This window comes from Camelus bactrianus, chromosome 5 (genome assembly GCF_048773025.1).
Source record: "Camelus bactrianus isolate YW-2024 breed Bactrian camel chromosome 5, ASM4877302v1, whole genome shotgun sequence".
In the NCBI taxonomy this organism is placed as follows: Eukaryota; Metazoa; Chordata; class Mammalia; order Artiodactyla; family Camelidae; genus Camelus; species Camelus bactrianus.
The window spans coordinates 62521875-62533984 of record NC_133543.1 but is presented as its reverse complement, the minus strand read 5'-3'; the positions used below and the strand labels follow the sequence as shown (position 1 = coordinate 62533984).

General features: G+C 35.5%; 1 long non-coding RNA gene across 1 annotated transcript in view; it reads right to left on the bottom strand.

The window, feature by feature from the left end:
• Positions 1 to 6533, bottom strand: part of LOC141577649 (uncharacterized) — a 486124-nt gene extending 479591 nt beyond the window's left edge. Inside the window, exon 1 of the long non-coding RNA XR_012506884.1 lies at positions 6401 to 6533. This is a non-coding gene — a long non-coding RNA (uncharacterized LOC141577649). The remainder of the gene's footprint in view (positions 1 to 6400) is intronic.
• Between the last annotated feature and the right edge of the window lie 5577 nt (positions 6534 to 12110).

Here is a 12110-nt window from a genome sequence, read left to right as displayed (position 1 = left end):
AGGTATCTTATTCCTTAATGTTCAGAATGTAATTTGTCAATTTTTTTTCATTTGTATATAAAAGTTTTACTTGGTTGTCTTTACTTTCACAACATCTGATTTTTAGCCTGATTCCAATGTTTTCTTTTACACACTTATACTTGCAGGTTTCTGGAATTTATTTTGCACAATTTTTTTCTAACATCTTCATCTTTATTCCACCTGGTATTTTTGTATATACTTTGACAATGGCTTTGTTTTAATTGTCTTCTGGTTGGTGACCTGCTTTTCTACATTACTGATTAAATAACCTCTCCTTCTCTCACTGGCTTGAGCATAGATTTTTCTTTTTTAAACTGGGACACGATTTCATTTTTATATTAGGCTTTTCATATCCGATGATTCTATGTGGCTGAAATATTCTATGTGGCTAAGATATTCTCATTATTTTACTAAGACTTTCTGGACTTTTACATTGGTTTGCTATTCAGCATTTTAACCAAGACCCTCTAAATCTCACCAGCTTTAGTTATAAATGAAGTCAGACTCATAGCTGTGCCTGAATCTTTGGACTGAGGGGGGGAAAAAGTAGCCTTTTTGGTAGAAAATTAAATTTGTAGATTTAGAAAAATAAATTATCAGAGACCTAAATTTAGTGCTCTGAGCCCCCATACTCAATTAGGAAGCCCAATTCTTTGTAGCGTCTCCCTCTTCCAAGTATCTGTGGAAATCACCAAGCGGAATCTCATAGGAGTGTCTATAATGAGTCTATTTCCTACTGATTGTTAATTGGACTTCTAAGCTTACAGCGCATCCCCTTGCCCCTTCAATTCTCCTTAAGCCAGAGCTCTGCTTCCATGGCCAAGCTACCAGCACTACCTTAAAATGAGACCATCTAGGAAATTGCTGATACTTCCTCTTGTGTATGCAGACTATGAAATTAAGGAGAATACATCTGTTTATGCAAAAATTGGGGGGAGGATAATGAGATAACCCAACAAGTTACTGGGGCCCTAAAGTGATATAGGACTTGTACAGACAGTTCTTTAAATCCATACATGCCATACTTTTCTTTCCAAAATCACATACTCACTGGCAAGACATCTGGGTAAGTAAAGGTTTCAATGTTAGCTGTCATGTTATATACAAACAACTGTGAACTTGAGCCCTGCTGCCAAGTCCAGCACCCCAGGCCAGATTCCTTCCTCCTCCTACAGTGAGTTTTTTCTAACCAGTCTCTTAGTAACTTACTTTCTGTCAACTCTATAACTAATCCTACATACCCATCAGCTGTGTGTATATACGTCTGAATTTCAGAGTACTTTTTTCTTCTCAGTATATTTTAAACAACAGATGGACAAGAGGTACTTGGAGGACAGAGAAACTCTGCCAGAGACATGGGTCTTCACTGTGCCTCCGCTGGCACACTCTACAACACATCTATCAAGAGACCCAGGTTTAAAATGCTCATCTTGAACTGACTCACCAGCACCAGAAATTCCTATTTAAATTACCTACACAGAGTTATCAGTAATGTGCTATATGAAATGGTCCAGGACAGAAGACTTTGACTTTGGGTTGTTAAGTCCAGCCTACAGAGGAGGTCTACCTGCAGATAACTTTCTTATTTCTGTCAAATAATGCCCCATAGATTCTGTTTTCTGAGCCATGCCCCCCTTGAATAACAGTATTTTTATAATTGATTCACCATTTCTTTGCAACTCTCAATCTTATTAGTGGAAAGTAAGTCAGAGGAACCAACATATATATAAGTTATATTAACAGAGAATGCTCCCTTGCGATTGACTAATGATGTAGAAGATTTTCTTCTATTTCAAAAATATAAAATTTCAAGGCCAAAAGTGAATTGCTTGTATCTCAGTGATTTGAAATTTATAACTCGAAAAATAAAAAATAAAAATAAAATTTGTAATTTAAGCTGAGGTCTATATTTACACTAGCACTTCACTGCTTTGCCCACAGTCCAAGATGATTACAATTTGACCATGTTCTCTGAAGAGTTAATATGGCTTTGCTGTTGAATATGGCTTATAATCATTTAGCGTCGTAAAATACACATTTTCTTCAAAACCAAAGTAGTGTTTTTAGGCCTCTTTTGATGACGCATTTTGACTGATTTATTCCTTAATTAACCTTGTAAGACATTGCTTTTGAAAGTCTGTATAGCAGGGAAAATGCAAAGTAGGACTGATGTATGTACCCCTTTTGCAAATCTAAAGCAAGTAGAAAAACTAAGACAAGAACTGATGACATCAGCTCCTAGTATCTCAAACAGCCTAGTTATTTCCCTTTCCCTCATCTTTGCTTTATTTTCATCAACATCTACAAGCTGTTTTCAATTGCTGCAAAACACATCCTGAAATAGTGTCAAAAGAAATCTCAACAGGAAGAAAACTTGCTTAATCTAAGTGTCAGGTTGCTACACTTTTTGGAAGGCTTCATCCCTTCCTGGCTTTTAAGAAATCTTCTTCCACCATTCAGAAAATTTAATAGGTATTTAATTTAATGGATGTTATATTGTCCTCCAGTAACCTCACGCCTTCATTTTTGTAGCTAACTTTACCAATAAAACCACCTGAGCACCTCAGCTAAACATTCATTTAGCACATCACAAATCCAGCAGACCTTGACTACCTTCACAGCAAGGCAAATAAATATGTTAAAGGACCATCGAGATGTTCTCATTTTGAAAGTCAGGAAACATTTAGTTTAATAGCTAACTAATTTATCACTCTGAAAGGGCACATGCCCTCCAGAGCCCCCAGCTAACTCGGTCCCGCTTGCCCTCCAGGCAAAAGAAGAGAATGAAAGCCTGCCTGTACAAGGATAGCCCACTGACGAGGAACTAGCTCACACCAGGCAAATGTCAAGGATGGAGTGCGTTTTTCACCCCAACTCTTCCTGCAATTCTGACTCCATCAGTAAAATATTCAGCTCTTCCACATGAGCAAGGTCCAAGGTTTGGGATCGTCAAGGGTCGACACAGTTTAGCTTTATGAGGGAGTCTACTAAATGAGCAGGCAACACAGGGGACACACCAAGGTTAGAGCTGTATCATTCAGCATCTCACCATGACACAGAACCCATACCAGTCATTTCAACAAATAAAATGTAATATAAAGAAATATTAAGTACAAAACAGAAACAGACTCATAGGCATAGAATACAAACTTATGGTTGCCGGGGGGGGCGGGGGGAAGGGGTCAGAGAGGACAGACTGAGAGTTTGAAATTTGTAGATACTGACAGGTATATATAGAATAGATAAACAATATTATACTGTATAGCCCAGGGAAATATACACAAGATCTTGTGGTAGCTCACAGTGATAAAAAATGTGACAATGAATATGTGTGTGTTCATGTGTAACTGAAAAAATGTGCTCTACCCTGGAAATTGACACAACATTGTAAACTGACTATAACTCAATAAAATAAAATTTTAAAAAAATAAAATGAAATACAAAAAAAAAAAAAGAAATATTAAGTAGGTCAAAGTTAATTAACTACTAAAAGGGATAAAAGAACTCTAATGTGTTTCAAAGGCAGCAGCACCACAAAACAGCTACCACTCCGTGGAGACATATTCTAAGTGACCTCAATGCATAACATTCTCTAATAATCTCCTGAGTGTAGGTAAAAATTGTGACTTGCTTCTAACCAAAAACAGATGGAAAACATAATGGGATATTACTCTCTTGATTAGGTTACTATATATGGTATTTCATCTTAGCAGACTTAAGCAAGAGTCCCCTGCCAGCCTTGAAGAAGCCAACAGCCATGTGTGAGCTGTTTACGGTAAGGGCCATGTGGGAGAGCACTGTTGGTGGCCTCTAGGACCTGAGGGTGGATTCCAGCCAGCAGTCAATGAGCTACTAGGGCCCTGAGTCATAAACCACAAGGAAACAAATTCTGCCAGAAAGTTGAATGAGTTTCGAAGGTGATTCTTCCCAAGTTGAGTTTCCAGATAAGACCACAGCCCAGCTGACCCCTTGGTGGCAGCCTGGCAATAGCCAGAGCAGACAATCCAACCATACCATGGCAGGACTCCTAGCCCATAGAAATTGTGAGATAATAAATGTGTGTTAAGTTGCTAGGTATGAGGTCATTCATTACACAGCAAATTCATTACACAGAAAATTAATACACATCTAGGGCTGAGATAAATGGCAACAACGGAGGAAACAGACGGAAATTCCCACTGAGGATGAGACATAGACTTCCATGGAGATGATGAAGGACTGAAGAAATCTGCCACCCACTGCTCTGATCAAGAAGGAACCTTCTGGAGACCACTTACCACTACAAAATCAGGCAAGCACCTAGCACTTCCAGGACTCATTGGATGTCAATGGGCTTGCCTTCACACAGAAATAACAAAAACCAGAAAAGTCTTTTCAGCCTCCCTCAAGTTCACCATCTTCCTCCAGGGGCCCCTGTTAGCAGAGCCTAACTCAAACCAGCTGAACAAAAATAGTCTGAGGGTCCAACTGCAGTGTCACGGAACAGGCAAAGGGCTTTCAGCTGGGAGGCAATAAGGTAGTACCTGGCGTCACATCTGCAGTTACAGCTCCTCAGGTCACCTTCAGTAAGGGTCATTACCCTGGCAGAGCAAGAAGCCACAGTAAGAAGGAAAGGGGGGATATGTTCCATATTGAGGTCAAGAGTAGAAGGCTGGGGAATGAAGAACCTTCTTCATTCCCTAACATGTGACTGAAGAGACGGCACAACAGGGCAGACAGGGCTCTGGCCCTGTCCCCCTCCTGACACACACCTCACTTGAGGATCCAGCATTCCAAAGCTGCAAAGTAAGCACATGATATGCCTGGAGTGCCTGTAAATAGGAACCGCTTCTTATGATAGAGTGTTATTAGTTTCTTCTACCTATGATTTAGTTTATCACTTGACTTTTTTATTGCACTCTGATATTTTCAGCATGTAAATTCCACTATAATTCAGTTTAAAAAATGGCATCAGCATTGTTAGCAATTTATTTCCCTCATGTACCATTTTCATAGCCATTCTAACATAATTTCAAGGATTCATTAAAATATAACCAAAGCCTTTGACCTTAAAATTAACCAGCAAAAGAAACATTAGCAAATTCATAGCACTTTGCAAATGTCCTGGCTTGCTTAGCCCATATTATCATGTCAAGAAGCCTGTAGAATTTTCAAACTTTTTCCCCTCTCAGGGTTCAAGTCAGTAACCACACACACAGACTAATATTTTTAAGCAATTACAATAAAGTGAAAGAGCTTCCATAACTCGGTTTAGAATATAGAGTTTAGAGAGATTAGTCTTCCTTTTCCATCCAAAATATTTGTCAGAGATATCCACCTTTTATAAGACTTACACATGCAAAAGTGTGTTCACACATGCATATACGCACACTCACTCCCATACTGACACTGCTAAGTTTGTTGTGGCCCAATACTTAAGTATTCAAGTACTGAACTACCAGTGTATTTTATTAAGGACAGATACCCAAATCACAGCAACTTAAAACACTGTGTGCATTAGCACTCAGAATCATGAAGCACACACGTATGTCGACCCTGTTGACTCAGAAGATAGAGTCAGCATTTTTTTTTATTGTTTCTCAGCTCTGCCATTTTATGTATGTTGGCTTAATTCTTTAACAGATACAAAGAAGAGTCTCTCATCCTATATCCATACAGAAAATATCAAGGAATGACTCTGATTGGCCCAGCGGAGGTTGAATATGCCCAGCTTTGAGAAAATTGTTGTATCCAGGGCAATGAGATACTGTGATGGATCAAGTCTAAAGTACATTCCCATCCCTGACCATGGCAGTGGAGTACTGAATTGGCCTCCCTACCTGAATGACTAGAGAGAGGAAGAAATGAGATGTTTTACCAGAAAAGGGGGTGAAAGGATTCCAGTCCAATGAAAATAATTAGTGAACACTATAGGTGCCCTCCATGGCAATGGTGAAACCAGCTGATCTAGTTATCATCATGGAATAGCCTTCTTCAAATTGTTGAGCTGGATAGAATCATAACAATTCATGTAATTAAATACTTAGTCCCTCGCATTATGCTAGTTATGTTCAGTGGCCCAGTGACAAAGAGCCAACTAACTGGACAACTGTCTGAGTCCCAAGACACAAAGACATAGAGGTCTCAGAAGATTCAACTATAAAATATCTAAGAGATCTATCAGCTAAGCAAAGCACACCTGCCTTCCTCCACTTCACTTACTATACCCCTTGTACAATAATTGCTCTATAAGAAAGAAACTTCATTAATCAAGACTCATTATCAGTTGCAAGTAAGTGATAGAAAGTCAAGTCAAACCAACCTAAGTGAAAAAAGAAACTATCTTTTTTCCATGTATCTAAAAGTTTGGAAGTATATACAGATCCAGGTGCTAAATTACCTTGTAACTACTTCTTTCTCTTCATGTCTAGGCTTACCTTCCTCTGCCTTGGCTTCATATTCAGGCCAGATTTCTCCTCATGGTGGGCAAAACAAGCACCAGATTTATATGCTTCAGGTTTATATGGCCTAGAGCTTGTAATCCTAAGAGAAAAGAGCAGAAAAGTCTTGGTGAGTATTCTAATTTTCCCAGATTGAGTAACATGCTCTACCCTAAAACAATCATACAAACCAAGCACAAGTTTGGGCATTTCCAGCTTGAGCCCACTAGCGTCTACATGGAATAGATTCCTCATAGGGAAAGGGGGTTCTGCTAGTGCAAAGAAAGGATGTGATGGGCTGCCATAGTTCAGTACTCAGGAAGGCCAAGTTGCACTGTATTTTGTAAGCCCAGTATTGTAGGAACATTATGTCCATGGTTCCAAACACATGTATTTTCTTAAGACCAATTTGAATCAGGTATTTTGATACAGCCATCCTGATACAGGTTCCATTTTGGAATGAGTGAAACTCAGAATGAAGGAGGCATTCTGTTTCATACACAATTCAGTAATAATTGACAAACTAAAACTGTCATTTTTAGGCCATGTTCAGATGTTTGTCATATAAATGGATAGATCAAAAAAGCTGTATGCAAATAATGTAATACTAAGTTAAATACTAGAGCTGTGATGTTCTTTTTTGGCATCTGCTCTTATAGAGATACTTTATAGATATCTAGTGATATCAGTAATACGTGCCTAAAAACACTCATAACATACAAAGAGAAAGGCTTACCTTAGGCCTATGCAAAATGAAGATTTATTTTAGTTCTGATAATAGACTTGGAATATTAGCAGTTTAAACACAAGAGAAGCTTATTTCTATATCTAGCAATTATCCTGAAGGTAGACAGGACAAGATTTATGTGGAGGTGATATGGCAGTGTGGATCCAGGCTCTTGGTTTTTTGCTCTACTGCACACACGTTCCATGCTCAAGCTCAGAACCAATATGACTAGACCTGCAGCCATTACATTCATCCTAACCAGGTGGATGGAAAAAGAGACACAGAAAGATGCCACCCCTGCCTTTTAAAGGGACTTGTTAGAACACACATAGCATTTCTGATTATATCTCACTTGCCAACTCTCAGACCCATGGCCACAACCTAATTACAAGGTAGAACAGTGAATAGCAACTTCTAGATGGGTGACAAGGTAACCAGCCAAACTGGAGCCTTTGTGGGAGAATGGATTTTGAAAAGCAACTCTAATCTCTGTTGCAATCTATTTACCATTATTTTCAGGAAGACAGGAATGAAGCAGCAAGCATATATCTAAATATGTGTGCTAAAATTGTTAACAATGAGAAGAACCCATAAAGAAGAAAATATTATCTGTTTTTTTCTATAATTGAAACTTATTAATTTCCAGTTTCCCATTATATTCACAATTCCAGCACTGGGGTCAGACTCATTAGAAATAATTAAATAAATACCAAAATACACCACAAAAAATTGGCATTACTTTTTCAAGAGAAATCTGCTCTTTACTTTGACTAACATAATCTAGTGGTAGCTTTTTCTGGTATAACTTCACCGTATATAGTTAGAAAACACTGAAGGTTTCACAATAAAGATGGCATTACGTTCTTCAAATCCATAAGAACTAAAATCACTTAACTGAGCTATTTAAAATAACTATAAGCTTTGCTCATTTATGTGACTCTCCTAAATGTAAATTTTCTTGCTAGCTATTCTGTTGCTACAGGCTTCCAAAAAACCCAAGGCCGTATCACAATTTTTTTCCCCAAAGGCTTAACTAGAGCTTCTAAGCCAATGAAGAATGGCATCATTACAGATACAACAGAGCTGACCCCTCCAGCAGCAGGGCACACAAATTTGCACTTTCTTCATCCACCTCTCATTCAAATGACCACTAATGCATACTCTTCATACAGCTAACTCAAATTGTGGTCAGAGGCTTAAATACAGCTAAATATTTTTATGACTTTTCCTTCATTAAAACTATGCTCTAATAAATATTACCTCACTGAGGGTTAGGAGTCAGAGCTCCTTCATAAAAAAAAAAAATTGGGGGACTAATGAAATAATCCAAGACAATGTTTTACCCACATACATGATCTTGAGAGCATTATTTAAAAGACAGCAGCAACAGTAACAAAGTATTTAAATATTACCACTAGTGAATTTATAAAGTAAATCACAACAATATAATGGAATGTAACGCAACTATAAAAATATCGTTTCAGTGATTTTAATGACAGATGCAAATTATTAACACATAAAGTTTTAAAATCATTTTTTCTGCTTATAAAAAATTACATATACAATATTAGGAAGATAAAAAAATAATAGAGGAAAAGATAAATATCACCAGCAAGTCCCTCACTTAGAAATTACCATATGAGAGACAAATGGATAGCCAGCTAGAACTTTGTCTCTCTCAGGTAACATCTCTGATGGTAGGCAGAGCAGGCTTTGAATAGCAGTCATGTGCTTTTAGAAAACAATGACCCCACCTTCCTCCACTGTCTGCAGCTTCCATTCTGAAAGCTAGACTCAGATTATACAAATATACACACACATCCACACAGATCATATTGTGTATACATTTAACATATCTTGTTTAATATGTTAAGATTTCTATTTCTTTAGTATAATTAAATTGATTGATTTCTTAAGTCTATTAATACTAACGCTTCCTCAGAATATTACCTATTGTTTAAAAACACAAGTTTCACAACTTCATGGTAGTCTCTTGACTGAATAAAGCAACTGATTACTAATTGTTAGGGTTATTTTAGTTTTATTTTTCATTTGTTTTTATATAATGCTGTGATAAACTTGTACATAAATACTTATGAGCATCATTAAATTTCAGAGGAATAAATTCCTATAAGTGGACAAATATGAATATATTGAGGCTTTTGACATATATACAAAATTGTCTCCAAAGAAAGTGTATCAATTATATTTCCAAGAGAAGTAGGTTGTTACTTAGTATAATATTAAGTGAAAAGTATAATGTACAAAAGTATATACATAGAATGCAACTAATAAAACATGTTCAAAATTTACCTATTAAGTATTCTTATACATCATGAGTAAGGAAAAAGACTAAAAGGAAAATACAAAAATTTTAACAGTGGTTATCTTTAAACGGTAAATTGCAGGTAAGATTTAATTTCTGGTGCTTCTTTATTTTTTCAAATTCTTTAAATTGATCATGTATTAACTTTCATAATAAGATGAAAATGCTTAAAAACCGACTAATTTAAAATTAGTTACATTTCATTTTTGATAAGTATAAATTTAAAAATATTAATATAAATTTTTAATATTCATGCACTAATTTTTGTGAAACTAATACAGTAGAATTTAGAAAACCTATTGATAATTCATAATATTTCTACATTGCTAAGATGGCTAAATCAGTATTCGAAAGTTTGTTGTTTCATGAATACATTTTGTTAACCAGAAGTGTAGTAAATAATAAATTTTCAAAAACTTTTTATAAATCATTTAAACACTGAAAAAAATCATTGCATTAATAGTGTCTTTTCTATGTTCTTTCTAGCTTTTAATGATTATTTTGTAATTATGGTATCATTGCAGTACTGAAGTCCTTGACATACACAATTTTTTAATAGAAAAACCCTACAAATTCAGCCTAGAGAAGAGCAGTTAAGAATTTGAAAAAATAATATATAAAAAGTGTAATTGCTTTTTGCATTCATTACCACTGACATCGTCATTGTCATCAATAATCTGTCTCTGTATATTACAAGCATTTTGTTATAGTTAATGATCCATTTCTCATTGAACTCCACTCTTCCTTTATTAAGCTAGTATTAAGCAAACTCTTTCCAAAATTTAATTTCATATCATAAATATTTATATTTTCTTCTGTACTTCCCTAATCATCTGCATCTATTATTCTAATTTCTATTTAGTAATAGTTATAAGACACTTCTATCTACTATCTCTGATTAACCTCTGTTTTTTTTCTAATTTTTTAAGTAGTAAGTTAAAATTAATCATTCTTCACCCTTTGATGCTGACTTGTTCTCTTTCTGTTTATTCATTACTAGGAACAGCCATTATTTCCTACTATGGGTTATTCTTTATCTCTTTATTGTTAATGGTGAGTCATATCCACTCCAATGGGTCTGAAGAGCTTCAAGTGGATGGCCAGAAAATGTTACTTTAAGTGCTACATCTCCCAGATAATTCTAAGGAATAATTAACAAAGATTGGATTTCTTTTTTTTCTTGCAAGCTATTTTATCTACAATACTAGTAAGGTACACATTGAAGTACAATAAAATGCACACATTTAAAGTGTACAATTTGATATGTTTTGACATAAAAATATACATACGAAGCTATCACCATAATCAATATAATAAGCATATCCCTCACCCTGAAAAGTTGCTCATGCCCTTTCTACCAGCCCTCCTTTTCCCCCAAATGGCCACTAATATGTCTTCTTTCATTAGATATCAACATGCATTTTCTGGAATTTTATATAAATAGAAATAGATCATGCACTCTTTTTGCCTGGCTTCTTTCACTCAGCAGAATTATTTTGAGAACATGCATACTGTAGTATCTAGCAATAGTCATTTCTTTTTTTATTGCTGAGTAGAATTTATTGTATGGATATATCATAACTTGTTTATCCATTCACTGGTTGATGGACACTTGAGTTATTTACAGTTTGGGGTTATTACAAATACAGTTGCTATTAATATTCACATGTACCTCTTTAAATGGACATTCACATTCATTTCTTTTGGATAAATACCTAGTACTCAAATGGCTGGATCATATAGTACACATGTTTAACCTAGACATGACACTAAAATATACATAAAATTAAAAATTGATAAATTCAACCTGAACATCTCTTCAAAGCAACTAGTTGAAAGAATTAAAAGAGAAGCCACAGACTGGGAGAAAATATTTTCAAATCATCTGATCACAGATTGGTGTAAGAAATCTCTGAAGAACTCTCAAAAGTATTTTGTTAAACCTCCAATTTAATTAAAAAACACACAAAAGTTTTAACAGATACTTCATCAAAGAGGTGATAGAGATGGCAAATAAGCCCATGAAAATATGCCTAGTATCATCGGTCATTAGGGAAATTTACATTAAAACATCATCCAATTAGAATGGCTAAAATGTCTTTAAAATCTTAAAACCCAACCATATCAAATGTTAGTGAAGATGTGGAGCAATTGGAATTCTCACACTGCTGGCAGGAACATAAATTTGTCAATGAATCATTTCGAAAAAGAGCGTAGAAGTTTCTTATAAAGGAATAATTTTTTTGACATAAATGTAGTTAAATTTTTTTAAATTTCAAAATATACTTGAACTAATCAGGTATTAAAACTTTTCTGAAGAGGGTATCTGCATTTCTATAAAGAAAAATTTTAAGTACAATCATGTAGTTATAGGGTAGCTTCATTCTAAAAACTGACCTGACTCTCTTGTCTCTCACTTTTATATTTTTACTTAAACTAGGTGTGTGTGTGTGTGTGTGTGTGTATATACATATTTTTTTTTAACTTTAATTCCTATCCCTGTTAGGCACTATGCTTTCGCTCACATAGCTACTTCTTTTTCTCTACTCATAAAACCTAGTGAGAGGCAAAGCTCTTTTGTAGTAAAAGAAGTAAAGAGCCTAAATAGGCAAAGCAA